We start from the raw sequence: 17,105 nt of genomic DNA, 5'->3' as shown, positions 1-17,105 counted from the left end.
GCTACAGGCCATCCATCTGCCCGGTATAATCCACAAGCAATATAACACCAGGGAGACTCAACTCTCTCAAGTCCCGCCGAAAGGGGCAGGTGACATCACATCCGTGGCGGAAGTGCAAGACCGTGTCGTCAGGGGGAGATTTAAAAAAAATACTATAAATAGAAAAATCTAACTAAATAGTAAATACATAGAAAAATATTAAGACAAAAAAATAAAATTATCATTTAAAAATTAATTAATAATTAAAAAAAAAATCTATAAATATCTATATATATAGATCTAGATCTATCTATCTATCGATCTATCTATCGATCTATCTATCTATCTATCTATCTATCTATCTATCTATCTATCTATCTATCTATCTATCTATCTATCTATCAGAGAGAGAGAGAGAGAGAGAGAGAGAGATCTATATATATATCTATATATGAAATTAAATTAAAAAATGGAATGTGATGTACTATTGGTAAATTCTTAAAAAGCATTATGCTAAGATAAAAGATATACTGTATACTGTTAGTAGCTTCTTGAACAGCGCTGGACCTGTGGTGTCAGAGAGCCAACCCCAACATAAGAATACAATTAATTTAATAAAATTCATATTTGAGCACAAGAAACGTCATGAAGATATGCAAAATAATAATACATATTAAAAAATAAACTTTTTTTATATATAAAAAATATATCTGAAATTAATAATAAAATTGGTAATACAATGAACTACATCATAAACCAAAGATGAAGACCAACCTATTTGGATGTATAATTGTAGAGAATGTAAAAAATAAATTAAAAAAAGGTAATAATAATAATTGATACTGATTACAGTAAGGGGAACAACTCATAAAACCAACAAAATCACCAAGAATCACCAAGAATCAAAATGAAGAGATGGCCAAAGCGAATTGGGATGATGGCATGCCCATGGGTCACAACACCCTACATCACAGTCTGGACATCCAGCCTTACATTCAAGCCCCTTGGAGTTAACGACCTTAACTGATGTATCCAAAGGTCTCTCTCCTACAGAGTCTCTAAAACCGCCGTCCTATGTCTGCAACCTCACCCATAATCTCGAACCCAACCAACCTCAGACCAGATGGATTTTGGTTGTGTTTTTCTAGAAAGTAAAAGGGTAGTGAATGCTTGTCAAAACCTTTTTGGATGTTTCGTTTGTATTTCCTAAAACATGTACGTAGGGTATGTCATGAACGACCTACGTAAAGGAGACCACAGGGGCATACCAGACAGTAGACAATGAACTGTGACCCACAGTTGATGAATTACAGAATGGCATGGCCATCACTACCTACAACTTCCTTCTTTCATGTAGTGGCAAGTTCCACAATTAGGAACTCCACACTTGAAGCTGCCCTTTTGATCAGTTGGAGTGAAGTGTGGTTTTCTGTGTGCAAACTCTACTTGGGGCGAAGAAGCACCTAAGATTCCTAGATCTACAGAAGATGACAGTTGGATGTTCTGGGAGAAAATTGGTGAGACAAGGGTCACAGTGGAGAATGCCCAAGTATTTTTCTATAATCTGTTTGATCAGAAAAGCCCTGTGGTTATAACGGGTATTAAAGGTGAAATCTAAATGACTGTTGGATCTACTACTCATATCCCCACCATTGTTGGTACACGTGACCTCAAATTGATGACATTTACTGCTGGCTGCCACTAGATACATGTGACGATTTTTGGCATATGCATCCTCAATGATTGCCTGGTCATACAATTTTCGTGAAATTTCATTTACAATACACCACTCTGTTCGTCATAGTCTGTCAGACTGGTATAGGTCCTTCGAAGCCAACAGAACTGGCCAAGAGGTACATTTTTCAGACATCTGGGGTGGTGATGGCTCCAGGCATCGGGGTAGGAATTGCCTGCTGATGGCTTGAAGTGAGTGCGTGAAATGATCCGGTGTTCATTGTCTACCATCAGTTCTAGGTCAAAAAAGACCAACTTCTGATTGTCAAGAACATGGGTGAACTCAATCCCGAAGGGATTGTTCTGGCAATATACTAGAAGCCTTCCAGCCTTCACTACCCCTTCACTTTCTAGAAAAACACAACCAAAATCCATCTGGTCTGAGGTTGGTTGGGTTAGAGTTAATGGGTGAGGATGCAGACATAGGACGGCGGTTTTGGAGACTCCGTAGGAGGGAGACAGTTGGGTACATCGGTTAAGCTCTTTAACTACGAGGGGCTTGAATCATCCCAATTAATTTTGTCCATCTCTTCATTTTGTTGTTCACCTTACTGTAATCAGTATTAATAGTGTCAGTATTATTACCTTTTTTTTTTTTTTTTTTACATTCTTTGCAGCTTTACAGTTATACATTCAAGTAGGCTGCTCTCCATCTTTGGTTTATGATGTAGTTCATTGTATTACCAATTTTATTATCAATTTCAGATATATTTTTTATATATGTATTATTATTTTGCATATACTTATGATGTTCCTTCTGCTCAAATATGAATTTTATTAAATTCATTTTATCCTTATGTTGGGGTTGGCTCTCTGACACCACAGGTCCAGCACTTTTAAAGAATCTACCAACAGTACAGTGCCTTGAAAAAGTATTCACACCCCTTGAAATTTTCCACATTTTTTCATGTTACAACTAAAAACGTAAATGTATTTTGTTGGGATTTTATGTGATAGACTAACACAAAGTGGCACATACTGTAATTGTGAAGTGAAAGAAAAATGATAAATGGCTTTCAACATTTTTTACAAATAAATATGTGAAAATCAATCAAAGTCAATACTTTGTAGAACCACCTTTTGCTGCAATTACAGCTGCAAGTCTGGGTTTTAGGTATGTCTCTACCAGCTTTGCACATCTAGAGAATTACAATTTTGCCCATTCTTCTTTGCAAAATAGCTCAAGCTCTGTCAAGTTGGATGGAGAGCGTCTGTGAACAGCAATTTTCAAGTCTTGCCACAGATTCTCAATTGGATTTAGGTCTGGACTTTGGCTGGGCCATTCTAACACATGAATATGCTTTGATCTAAACCATTCCATTGTAGCTCTGGCTGTATGTTTAGGGTCGTTGTCCTGCTGGAAGGTGAACCTCCGGCCCAGTCTCAAATCTTTTGCAGACTCTAACAGGTTTTATTCTAAGATTTCCCTGTATTTGGCTCCATCCATCTTCCCATCAGCTCTGATCAGTTTCCATGTCCCTGCTGAAGAAAAGCATCTCCACAACACGATGCTGCCACCACCATGTGTCACGGTGAGGATGGTGTGTTCAGGGTGACGTGCAGTTTTAGTTTTGCACCACACATACTGTTTTGTTTTTAGGCCAAAAAGTTAAATTTTCTGACCAGAGCACCTTCTTCCATGTTTGCTGTGTACCCCCACATGGCTTCTCGCAAACTGCAAATGGGACTTCCTATGGCTTTCTTTCAACAATGGCTCTATTCTTGCCACTCTTCCATAAAGGCCAGATTTGAGGAGTGTATGACTAATAGTTGTCCTGTGGACAGATTCTCTCACCTGAGCTGTGGATCTTTGCAGCTCCTCCAGAGTTACCATGGGCCTCTTGGCTTCTCCTCTGATTAATGCTCTCCTTGCCAGGCCTGTCAGTTTAGGTAGACGGCCATGTCTTGGTAGGTTTGCAGTTGTGCCATACTCTTTCCATTTTCAGATGATGGATTGAACAGTTCTCTGTGAGATGTTCAAAACTTGGGATATTTTTGTATAACCTAACCCTCCTTTAAACTTCTCCGCAACTTTATCCCTGACCTGTCTGGTGTGTTCCTTGGCCTTCATGATGCTGTTTGTTTACTAAGGTTCTCTAAAAATCCTCTGAGGGCTTTACAGAACAGCTGTATTTATACAGTGATTAAATTACACACCATTGGACTCAATTTACTAATTAGGTGACTTCTGAAGACAATTGGTTCCACTAGATTTTAGTTAGGGGTATCAGGGTAAAGAAGGCTGAATACAAATGTACTCCACACTTTTCACATATTTATCTGTAAAAAATGTTGAAAACCATTTATCATTTTCCTTCCACTTCACAATTATGTTCCACTTTGTGTTGGTCTATCACATAAAATCCCAATAAAATACATTTACGTTTTTGGTTGTAACATGAGAAAATATTTTTTTTTTTGCTTTAAATTAATCTTTGAATTGTAATTTTCTTTTCTTAATATTTTTTCTAAAAAATATTTTTTTTATGTATTTACTATTTATTTAGATTTTTCTATTTTTAGTATTTTTTTTTTATCTCCCCCGAGGACTGGGTCTTGCACTTCCGCCGCAAATGTGACGTCACCCGCCCCTTCCGGCGCAACTTGAGAGGATTGAGTCTCCCTGGTGTCAGATTGCTTGTGAATGATACCGGGCAGATGGATGGCCCGTAGCCTGTGTAACTTTATCATGCTCGGGCCGCGCACGCTACGGTTATGGTGTGTCCGTCTACACCTGACAATGCGAGTGTCCGTCCTGGCACCTCCGGATCTCTGGGAAGCCTGTGTGCCCAGAGGATAGCCCCTGCAGCCTGGCAGACATCTTTGATTTGCCAAAGGGTGAGTATATATATTTATATATGTGATCCTGCACAGGAGAGCCGCCCTGTAGCAGTAAATCTGCGATGGGGCGGTCCTGAAGTGGTTATACTGGCTTTTGAATTTTACAAATGCAGCAATTTAGAAATTGGATTAAAAGTTTAGCACTGTGAAACACTTTTTGAAAGATAAAAAGTGCATTTTATATACAACTCTATAGATCAGACCAAAATGAGGAACAAATGAGGAAAGAGGGACAGGAGGACTTTGTTCCAAATCAGGTACAGTCCCACAAAATCAGGGACAGTTGGGAGCTATGCACAGGCACTTATCAAGAGAGCTCAACTATGCCTGCCTTTTTTGCCCAACTGCTCCATTCATAGAAGTCGGTACTACAACTTCCTCCCTTGTTAGAATCGTTTCATTCGTAGTTTTACATTTCAATAAAAAAAAAAAAAAAAAATACACACAGCTCAATAGCTGTTGAATTAAACAAGAGGTACTTTTTGCAATACTCACCTCCTCTCCAGCACTTTTGCTTGCAAACTCAACGTTCCTGGTTGCTGCTTCTCCAATGGGCTAAAAGTTTAAAGGTGCCCAGCATCATTCAACCCACTTCCTGTGAACCCAGGCTGTTAATGACATGCCACCTGGGTGTGTGTCATTATTCAGCCTTTCTCACAGTACTCCTGGACTAGACAGTGCTTACATGTGTAGCACCCTCTACCAATAGATAGGTGCTAGTATGGGATTTTACTAGTGACACTGTCAGCACAGGTGAATTTAGGCAGGCCTATGCTGCAAGCTGGGCCTGTCTGTTTTGATCTGGGGGCTGGGAGTGGTTAGAGTAGCAGTGGGTGTGGCCACCTGTGCTCTAGTTCTGAGGCGCTTCCAGGGAGAATGTTCTGGAAGAGGGGCAGGGCCTAGAGCTGGTGTGGCAGACAGCTCATGTGGGAGCCCTGACCAATCCTCAACTGGTATTGGCAGGGGGCGGGCCTCCTATATAAGTTGAGGTAACATGCCACTGGGAGGAGTTGTCTGCCGGGTGAAGTGGAGAATGGAGTACTAGACAGCAGCAGGAGGGCACCCCCATCTGGGGGGGGGGGGGTGCCGATCGCTAGAGGAGGCCAGGGAGAACTGTGAGGGAACTTCGCGTTTACACGGTCATTGGCGATGTCCTCATCATTACACGGTCATTGATGAGGAACCCCAGGAGCAGAGGGGCAGGTGAAGCTGTCGGAACATACGGTCTGGTTAAGTTCTCCATCAAGGACTCGGGGCAGAGAAAGGGCGGTGATTGCACCACAGTGGAGGGCTGGATGTGCCGAGTCTGTGAGGGAACTTCACTTCTACACAGTCATTAGTGAAGTCCTTTGATTACACGTCAATGATGAGGAGTCCTGGATCAGAGGAGAGACTGTGGGGAGTTGTGTCAAATCGATGTGGCCTGAGGGCACAGGATTAGCAAGCAGGGCTAGCTGGGAACAGTAGTCCACCTCTCAGTATATGCTTTTAAGCTACTAGGCCTCCAGGGAGAGGTACTGCAGGCCTCTGGCCTAGTAGCAGCGGGCAACCAGAGCCTGCATGAGGAACTATTCAGAGTGGGTCCTTTTTGCTTAAAGAAGATGTGACATTACACTAATAACTACAGTATAAGTTTGTGCAGGAGGAAGAAAGGGTTTCTGGGAACATCACCCTTACACGGTTAAGAGTGATGTCCTCATCCTTACACAGTCATGGGTGAGGAAGTTCTGGAAGCAATAGTCTGCAGGTGTTATGCAGAGGAGGAGCAATAGTCTGCAGGTGTTACGCAGAGGAGGAGCAATAGTCTGCAGGTGTTACGCAGAGGAGGAGCAATAGTCTGCATGGTGATGCAGGGAAAAGACTGTAGCTGTTAAACATGAACATCATTCCTTCAGGCTCAAACTATGTGTTAATCTATAAGAATCTACAAATATGATGGCAAAGTGAACTATTCTATGGGTATCCTATATACCCCCTTCCCCAACCAAGTTGTACCCCATAATAAAAAAAAAAAACACAGCAAATGACTTTTCATTGTCTCTGCAAATGATATATGGGAGTCTGGCAGCGTGGTTATATGGTGGATGTTTGTTACTAGTGGCAACTACACCGATACACATGTTATTATGAGTTTTGCCCAGTCTAGGAGAACAGACTGCCCACTGTCACCGCCCACTGTCACCGCCAATGATGTCACCACAAAAAAAAGGTATGCATAGGGTTTATATTTTAAAAATACATCTGAGGGGGGCTTCAAGCATTAAACCGACTACCAGCCTCCCCTCACCCCCCAAGCCACCCTCCCAGTATTTTTTATTTAAAATAAAACCCTGTGCATACTATTTGCCAGCAGACTTTTAGCCAGTCCAGTGATTTGATTACAGCTTGTTCTACTTACTGTGGTGGTGCAGGGGGCGCATAGTCTACCCGGCCTAAGTAGTGCTCACACATCATTCTGTGTATTGTAACACAGTCTGCATAATGAAACACCCGGCCCCTATGTAAACGACATGCTCTTAGGAAATGGGCAGAATGACATGACTGTCATTCTGTCTAAAGAGGACTGCTGGCACTGGACCAATGTGGAAACCAAAGACAGCATAGAGGCATAGAAAGGGTGCCAAACTTGCAATTGCTCCCAAGACCTTGGATAAGCAAAAATGCTAGTGTTTGGCATCTTTTATCCTTGTGTAGCACCCTCTAGTGTGTGCCACTAGAAGTGAGCATAGGAAAAAAGCTTTTGTCTGGCCCAGAGATAAACCTGAGTCACTGAATCTGGGTCAGGGTTATTAGAGGGCTGGATGACTCATCCTGGCAGCTCTCTGGTGCCTCCCCCTGTTTCTAGAATGTTGGAGAACATTCTAGAATATAGTGGGTGGAGGCTAGGAGGGGTTGCCTTGAATATTTATGGGCCCTCAGCAAATCCTTATGAGTGGGCCTGGCAGGGGACTGAGAAAACCCATAAACAGACATGAGCCATGCTAGCAGGGGAGTTGGGTGGAAGATGAAGAAAGCTGTCTCAGAAGGATCCCACCACAGGAGGAGGCAGTTGGAGGGATTCAGTGGGAGAGAGCAAGCGGAGACAGTAAGTAGATCAGCACAGTGCAGGAACAGACAAGGGGAGAGACTGTCAGCTGAAGACAGTGGGGTGCCATCTAACCTTGCCCTGGGGAATCTCCATGTGTGTGTGCCAGTGGTAAAATTAGGGTCGGTGTCTACAGGGAAGCAGAAGGAAATGCTGTTCACTCCACAATTTGCTAATTTATAGACAAAGGGAAGGGATGTTACTTGCCTGTAACGGACTGCTGCTGAATTGACTAAAGACTGTTAATTCCATCCAGGAGTGATCAGGTCACAGATCCCTAAAATGCATTGGTTGTCCTTGAACCTTTTGTAAACATGAGCTTCTCCTTCAGCCATAAAATGCAATGGTAAAATTCTCCTGTCCACTTCTTTGTGTATTTAGCAAACTGATCTATGAAATACTTTTTCTGCAGTTTTGCATGCAACTCTAAAAAACATAGGGATATGGTAATGAATATTTAAAGTTTAGAATGTTCCATGAAAAACACAACAGGGCCGAGATCCTTGAAATTTCTAAGTTCAAAACTCAGTGGAACAGGAGAAACAAGGCTCATGCAGCAAGACCCAAATGTATTGCATGAGCTTCTCTGAAGCCTTGTACACGCGATCAGATTTTCCGCAGACAAAACTTCTGAGTTTTGTCCGAAGACATGTGCCTGAATTTTGTCTTGCATACAAACAGCAAGGAATTGTCAGTCAACAAACATGAACGTAGTGACGTACTATGTGGTTTTTCAGCTCTTTAGCGCCACCCTTTGGGCTCCTTCTGCTAATTTCGTGTTAGTAGAAGTTTGGTAAGTGTTGATTTGCGCTTTTCATTTCGCATTTTTCATTTAGCGCTTTTCATTTCGTGCTTTTCAGTTCGTTTCTGAACGGCCGTTCGTCAACCAGCCATGTTGAGGAGATAACGCTTTTTTTATTATTGGCCTTGGAGTTATTGCTTTGTCCCAAGTCCAGTCCAGGAACAGGAGGAGGAGGATTTATTGGACCAAAAATTGGTTGTTTTATTAATCGTGACCAATTCTGTCACATGCCTTTGCTGCAGGAGCTCCAGGAGAATAATCCGGATGATTTTTGGAATTATCTCCAGATGACGGACCCCTGCTTTCACCAACTCTTGGCATTGTTGACCCCCTATATTAAGAAGCAGGACACATGCATGAGGCTTTTATTTTATTTTTTGGTTGAATAATAATGATTTGATGTGTTATATTTTTTATATTTTTGGATGCATAGAATGCACTTTTTGGTTAAGTTCTATTGGCAGATAGCATGTCTCATTTTATTTGTTTCTTTTTTTTTAATGCACAATAAAAAAATTGTGGAGAATAATACTTGGCTATGTGTTTTACTTCAAATGACAGTTTGGGAGTAGGCAGTTACATTAAAAAAAAATACAATGTAAAATTAACAAGGGACACCAACATAGTTACATAGTTACATAGTTACATAGTTAGTAAGGTTGAATAAAGACACCAGTCCATCCAGTTCAACCTGAGCGAGTGTGGGTGCATGTCTACAATTGTCCCTATCCCTATACATTGCTTCTCATTAAGATGCTCATCTATTATTATTTATTTAAGGTACCCATATAGCGCCATCAATTTACGCAGCGCTCTACACATACATTGCACACTCACATCGAGCCCACAATCCTAGGTCCCCAACTCACATTCATATACTAGGGCCAATTTTTATTTATTTATTTATTATTTTTTTATTTTTGGACAAAAGCCAATTAACCTACCAGCATGTCTTTGGGGTGTGGGAGGAAACTGGAGTACCCGGAGGAAACCCACGCAGGCACAGGGAGAACATGCAAACTCCAGGCAGGTAGTGTCATGGTTGGGATTTGAGCTAGCGACCCTTTTTACAGCTAGGCGAGAGTGCTACCCACTACACCACTATGCCGCCCAAAACCTTACTATGTAACTAAATGTGTGGGGAGTTTGTTGAGTCCTATTTGAAATTCAGAAAACCTGAACTTAGTAGAGAGTAGGCCACTGCTATACCCAGGACTAGTCTACAGAACTCTGCAGTGTGGGCCTTTTTTAATGTATCTCCTGCCAATAGCACCATTGTGATTTGCAGCCTATGCCAGAAATGTACCAGCTGTCTTAAAAGTATAAGCCATTTAGGTACCACATGCATAAGGAAACACATGAATCTACATCAAAGTGCTCAGTGGAAGCAGCTCCTCAATGAGATAAGTTCTCCCACAGCCATAATGCAGTCTGCAGCAGCATTCTTCCCATGGCAGGTGTCTTATCCGCACATTCTGGAGCAGAAGAAAAAAAATGTCCTAAATAACCCCCATACTCAGGGTTTTAATGTTAGCTTGGCAACCCTTCTGGCTTTGCAGCTCCTCTCATTACAGATTGTGGTATCAGCCCCCATGGTTCAGCATGGGCAGACACTCTACATATCCTTTACAGCATAGTGAGTCAACCTTCTGACAGCTGAGAAGGATGCAGGGCAGGGTACTGGCTAGAGGTGGTGGTGCTGCCATGTGTCTTGTTACAACACAGTCACCTCTAACCCCTCGTCTACAATGGCCTCATTCTTGGACTTCTTGGTAGACATGTGCAATTCGTTCCGTTCCAAAGAGCAGGATCAGGCTGAGGAGAAAGGAATAGCAGGTCAGAAATAGGCTACAATGGGGAGAAAGTACACCGGAGCAGACAGGATCAGGACTAGAGGAAAGCAAGCAAAAAAACTGAACCACTGTGGGATGCTAGAGGACAGACTAAATAGCCCCCCAGTAGCCAGTATCAGGTGGGGAATAACTGCTGGGATCTGCTGGCTACTGAGAGACAATTACTAGTGGACTCCAGGGCTATACCCTTCAGATATGAAAACCACAGTGCATCTGACAGGTGATCCTGTGCCTGACAACATGTAATGGTGTATTGACCTATGCATAATTCCTCTTCACAGGACCCCCTGAGTGGGTGAAGAGATGGACTTTGGACTTGAGTGCTTAACAGTTAATTGGTAGCTTTGTTTGGGTTATGTTATACCTCAGCCTTTCCCCATTTTGGGTACTAAAGCTATGAAAACAGTATTGTCTACCACTAATGTGTAAGGGCTCCTTCACACGGACGTGTCCGTGTACGGAGCCCGCTCTGCTCAGCGGGGGATCGCTCCGTCGATCCCCGCTGAGCAGGCAGATGACAGGTCGTCTCTGCACACTGTGCAGGGACGGACCTGTCAGAGCGCTGCTCTCCCCTATGGGGGATCGGATGAAGACGGGCTGTAGAGTCCGTCATCACTCGATCCGATCCGCAGACAGATGGAAAAGTAGGTTTTTCCTCCGTCACACTTTTTCGGATTGGAGTGGGTTGGATGTCAGCGGACATGTCACCGCTGACATCCGACGCTCCATAGAGGTCCATAGAACGTCCGTTCAGGTCCGCCTAAAAAACTGGTGGACCTGAACGGATCGTCTGTGTGAAAGAGGCCTAAAAGTAAACTTATGTTTACCAAATGTTGTCTTGTTGTGTGGCGTGCAGATGAACAAATGAGGGCCCTTTTGGGCCGGGCACAGCTGATGAAGAACCAAAAGGGAGAAGGAAGGAGAAGCCAACCCTGGATCAATGCCACCTATCAGTGCTGCGTATCAGTACCACCTACCAGCGCCTATCAGTGCCACCTATCAGTGCTCATCAATGCTGCCTGTCAGTGCTCATCAATGTCCATCAGTGCCATGCCACCTATCCATGCCACAGATCATTGCTCATCAATGCCAGCTATCAGTTCTACCTATCAGTGCCGGGTATCAGTGCAGCTGATCAGTGCTCATCTATGCCACCTATCAGTGCCACCTATCAGCACTGCCTATCAGTACAGCCGATCAGTGCTCATCAGTGCTGCCTGCCTCCTCAGCACAGCTCTGAGCGTCTCTCATAAAGCTCAGAGCCGACAGTTCTCCCTACTCCTCCCTGCCGATCTGCTCCTTCTCCCCCCACAGCTCTCCTTCTCTGTGTACTGTGGGAGGTGTGAGCTTGTTAGCTTCACACTTGACTTCTTGCAAAGCACACACAGGACAGGGGAGGGGGAGAAGGAGCTGATCGGCTGTGTCATCCTGTGTAAGAGAGGATGGAGGGAGGGGGGAGGGAGCAGGGAGAACTGTGAGAGCTGTGAGCTGTATGAGAGATACGCTCTCCGCACAGTGGCGGAATGCCGGAGCCCGGTCACAAGTGCGACTGCTGTGACCCTAGTAGTTCCGCCACTGGCTCCTCCCCACCTGACTTATATAGGGGCCCTGACTCACCCATAACATGGCTACACTCTAAAAGGGGAGTTATCACTTACTTGTACCTTTTCCTTTTACCATACTATTTTAGGACAGAGCAACCTATTTGCCGATAGCCAGGAACCTAGTGCATGCCCAGATGTGCTGCAAGTCCTATGGCACATTTGCACACATGCAGGGAGAGGGAGAAGCATCTCACTTTGCCCAGAAAAGTGAAAGTTGCTGCTTTGCAGCACAAATAAAGTCTATTGAAAAAAAAAAATGTATCCATTGGTAAGAGAGGGAGGGGCGAGGAGACAAGCCAGCATAGGACATCATTCGGAGTGAAGGCCTGCTTTCAATACAATATAGTCATTAAAAGGTAAAGTAAATCTAAAGTCAAAACTTTTTTAGTCTTGTATAGAGTGCAAAGGGCTTAGAAGCCCTGTCAGGTTTTTATTGCTGTCCGTGTCCCCATTCAAGAGATTCATTCACCCACTCTATTTGTCCTGTTTACCATCATCGAAAGTGAAAGTAAAAGAAAATTCTGAAATTTTGGTTTGTCCCTAGAAGAGTAATTGAGGGAAAACCTTCCAATGGGGACACTAGTTCTGGTGACAACCAGGGATTCCCTCACTTTATAGGGGTTGCCTCTCACTTCCTGTTTTATCTATGGGACAGGAAGTGAAGGGAAATCTCCCCAATGGGACACAGATGGCAAATAAAAATGTTACAGGGTTATAACCCTCCCTTACTCCATGCCAAAAAAAAGTTTAATTCTACTTTCACATTTTTTAAGATTCCTGAGTGATATAGTCATTCTAAAATTATATTTTTGTTCAGTTTAACCACTTGCCGGCTGTATACTGTACATATACGGTGGCAAGGCGACTCTCCTGCGCAGGATCACGTACCTAATACGTGATCCTTCACTTCCAGGTCTGGGGTGCGAGTGCACGCCACCGGCAGCTTGCTCCCACTGATTTTACGCACCTGGTGTCCGCCAGCACACGCTGATTGTTCGGTACAGAGGCAGAAAGCCAGTCTGTCTATGTAAACAAAGCAGATTTCCATCCTGTCAGTACAGAAGGCAGGGATCCTGTGTTCCTGTAAAGCAGGAACACCGATCCACGCCTCCCACTAGTAAAAGCACCTCCCCCACTACACTGAATCACCAGCTAGGCACACAGTTAATCTTTTGATCGCCCCTGAGGTTAACCCCTTTCAGCCAGTGTCATTAGTACAGTGACAGTGTATATTTTAGCACTGATCACTGTATAGGTGTCACTGGTCCCCCAAAAAAGTGTCAGTTAGTGTCCGATTTATCCGCTGCAATGTCGCAGTCCCGCTATAAGCTGATGATCATAAATGATGATGATGATAAATTTTGTGCAAACCAATCAATAAACGCTTATTGGGATTTTTTTACCAAAAGCATGTAGCAGAATACATATCGGCCTAAATTGATGAAGAAATTAGATTTTTTTTTTGGATATGTTTTATAGCAGTAAGTAAAAAATATTGGTTTTTTTTTCAAAATTGCATATAAGATACCACAGTCAAAATCATATCACTGAAAAAAACTAAATAAGTATGTATAAATATGATAATACAGTGACAGTGTAAGTATAAGTAAAAAACTAAATGTGAAACCAAAACATATTGGCTAGACTAAATATAGCCCAGTAAGTAGGTGAAAAAAGTGTCCACAAGAGTGTTGAATGGTATGTCCCTCTGACGGAGGTAGTCCCAATCTTGGAAAAATGGTGTAAGGCTTGTCTGTAGTCAATAACAACGAAACTCGAAAAGTAAATGGGTACTCTTACCAGCTGTGATGGACCCCGAATGTCGTACGACAGAGGGGTCAAACAAGCTTGGGATCTTGTGCTGTATTCATTGGAGGTTGCTCGGGTGCTGGACACGGATGAATAAGACCTGGTTCAAGGTAATATCCTCAGCTCCTGAACTGTGCAGACTCCAAGTGCTCCCCAGCCTGATAGCCGTCTCGAAGCTGTTCCGTGAAGGCTCCAGGAAGTAATCATATAAAACAGAGGAAAGGAGAAGGACTCCAATGGTGCAGGTCAAAAACCAATTAGGTTTATTAAAAAAGTCAAATGGTAAACTCCAAGGTAATAAAAGTGATCACAAAAAACAAGTAATAAAATAAGATAAGAGCAATGTGGGATACAAGAAATGCTGGCCCGACCGGTTTCGACACTAAGGGGTCTTCAACTGGGGCAAAACTATATCTCCTCACATTACCATTGAATATTTACATTAATATGCCAGAGATCCGTCCTCCAAGGGGGCGGAGTCTGACGACTAGCTGGATGGCCAGTGACACAGGCAGAACAAACAAATTATTGGGTGGCACCAGATAACATATAACCAAGTCTGTATTGACTACAGACAAGCCTTACACCATTTTTCCAAGATTGGGACTACCTCCATCAGAGGGACATACCATTCAACACTCTTGTGGACACTTTTTTCACCTACTTACTGGGCTATATTTAGTCTAGCCAATATGTTTTGGTTTCACATTTAGTTTTTTACTTATACTTTTTAATAGCGCTACACTGTCACTGTATTATCTAATTTGAACTTTGTATGTTTGAGTGTTAGCAGCTTTTTCTCACTTACCCCATTATAGCGCATTCTTTTCCTTCACCTCCACCGTATGCATAAATATGATTACAAAATACGAGAGTAATGCAGTATGCAATGATACCTTTCTATTGTTTTAACCTAACACCCTTTTCTTTATAGTTTAAAGCAATTTCAGCAAACACTAGGACTAAACACACTATTAGCCCCCAGCATTGGTGTCAGCGAACGCGCTATTAACTCCCAACACTGGTGTCATGTTGGGAGGCCGTGGCCCCCCTCTGGCCCCCCTAGTGACACCATTGTTTATAGCGAAAAAAATAAAAACCACAGAGGTGATCAAATACCACCAAAAGAAATCTCTATTTGTGGCAAAAAAGGACATACACTTTATTTGGATACAGCGATGCACAACCGCGCAATTGTCAATTAAAGTAACGCTCAGACATGTGCAATTCGTTTAGTTCCAAATTAGTTTTTCAACGAAATTCTGCAAATTAGTTCATTCGGAAATATTAACAAAAATCCGTTTAAAAAAAATTTCCGAAAATTCGTAAATTTGTAAATTCGTAAATCTGCAAATAAGAACGAAAATCTGAAAATAAGAAAGAAAATTCAAAAATTCAAAAACCTGAAAATTTGAAATAGTAATTAACTAACTAATAATAACTAACTATTAAATTGAATGAATTAATGACTTGTATAGCGCTACAAATGCGAACTGAATTGCCTCAAGACGCTGATCTGTCCTGTGTTGTCCTGCATATTAGAAGAGGTGGGTCTTGAGTTTTTTTCTGAAGGCCCGATGGTTTTCTTCCATGCGGATGTTAGTGGGTAGAGCGTGGTCCTTGGACTGCGAATCATCGTTCTCCTTTTGATTTGTACCGTCACTTGGGGATGAGGAGGAGGTTTTGGTTGATTGAGCGGAGGCTGGGATTGGGTGTGTAGTGTTTTATTTTCTCGCATAGGTATCGAGGGGCATTTCCTTGTGTGCATTTGTGGGTGAGGCAGAGGGTCTTGAAAGTGATCCAATCCTTCACGGTTAGCCAATGTAGGGACCTCAAGGATGGGGAAACGGATTCCCAGGGTTTTTTTTTTTCTTACCAGTCTTGCTGCCATGTTTTGGATGACTTGTAGGCGTTGAATCTGGTATTTAGGTAGACCTATGTAGAGGGAGTTTGAGTAGTCGAGACGGGAGTTGATGATTGTTCCAACTACTACTGCTTTCTCCTTTTCTGGAATGAAGGGGATGAGTCTACATAGCAGGCGGAGGAGATGGTGAGATCCGCTGACTACCGATCCTATTTGTGCATCCATCGTCATTGCTGAGTCGAAGATGACTCCGAGACTTTTAGCTTTGGTGCTTGGGCAGATGGTCTGTCCAAGGATGGTGGGTGGTGTCAATGGGAACTTCGTTTTGGTATTTTGGTTTGTGTGGAGGAGAAGAAGCTCTATTTTGGATCCATTGAGTATGAGGGAACTCGCGGTCATCCAGTCATCAATCGATGAGAGGCAATTTTCTAGTCCTGGATATTGGTCTTTTTGTCCGGTGATGCGAAAGTAGAGTTGAGTGTCATCTGCGTATGAGTGGAAGCATAGGTTCGCATTCCTGATGATTTTGAGGAGTGGGCGGATGTAAATGTTGCAGAGCATGGGTGACAAGGGTGATCCTTGAGGGACTCCATAAGAAATTGTGCGAGGTTCAGAAGTGAAGGCTCCTAGTTTCACTGTCTATGAGCGATTTCCTAAGAAGGATGCGAACCATGGTGAATCTGTATCTGTGACTCCTGCTACTTCTGTGAGGCGGGTGAGTAGAGTATTGTGGTCCACTGTGTCGAATGCTGCGCTGAGGTCCAACAGTACTAGGAGACACACGATTCTCCGTCATCTGCTGCTTCGAGGGCGTTGTCCCATATTTTGAGAAGTGCTGTTTCTGTGCCATGGCCTGGACAGAAGCCTGACTGAATTGGGTCAAGGAGTTTGTGTGTGTCCAGATGGAGTTGTAGCTGTTGTACTACTAATTTCTCCATAATCTTCGAGATGGTGTTCAGGCTTGTGACCGGTCTGCTATGGTTAGGGTCTTTGTGGTCGAGGTTGTGTTTCTTTAGGAGGGGTTTGACTATGCCTTGCTTCAGGGCGGTCGGAACATACCCTTCTTTGAACGACTAATTTATGAGGTGTGTTATAGTAGGCACCAAGATGTCGGAGCATTTTTGTGGGGATGATGTCATTTGGTGATGTGCTGTCTCGGAGGCTTCTGATGATGTTTTTGGTGGTGTCCGTGGAAATCGGGATCAATAAATAAATTTGTATTCGTTACGTTCATAAACAGCCAAATTTGAAATTACAATACCTATAATTTAATAGTTAGTAATTATTAGTTAGTTAGTTATTATTTCGAATTTTTGGATTTCTGAATTTTTTTATTTATTTAAGAATTTTCTAATACAGCATCTAAACAAATGGAACATAACGAATTCGATTTTTTCCGAAGTTCCGAATTTATTTGAAATAACAAACTTCGATCGGCAGTGCACGTCTCTAGTAACGCATATGGGGCGCAGCCCCCCTAATCCGCATGCAGGGTGCCGGATGCATGGATTCCAATGGGGGTTTTTTTTTTTTT

Source organism: Aquarana catesbeiana, linkage group LG04, assembly GCF_042186555.1.
Source record: "Aquarana catesbeiana isolate 2022-GZ linkage group LG04, ASM4218655v1, whole genome shotgun sequence".
Lineage (NCBI taxonomy): Eukaryota > Metazoa > Chordata > Amphibia > Anura > Ranidae > Aquarana > Aquarana catesbeiana.
Note: the sequence above shows the minus strand (reverse complement) of the source record.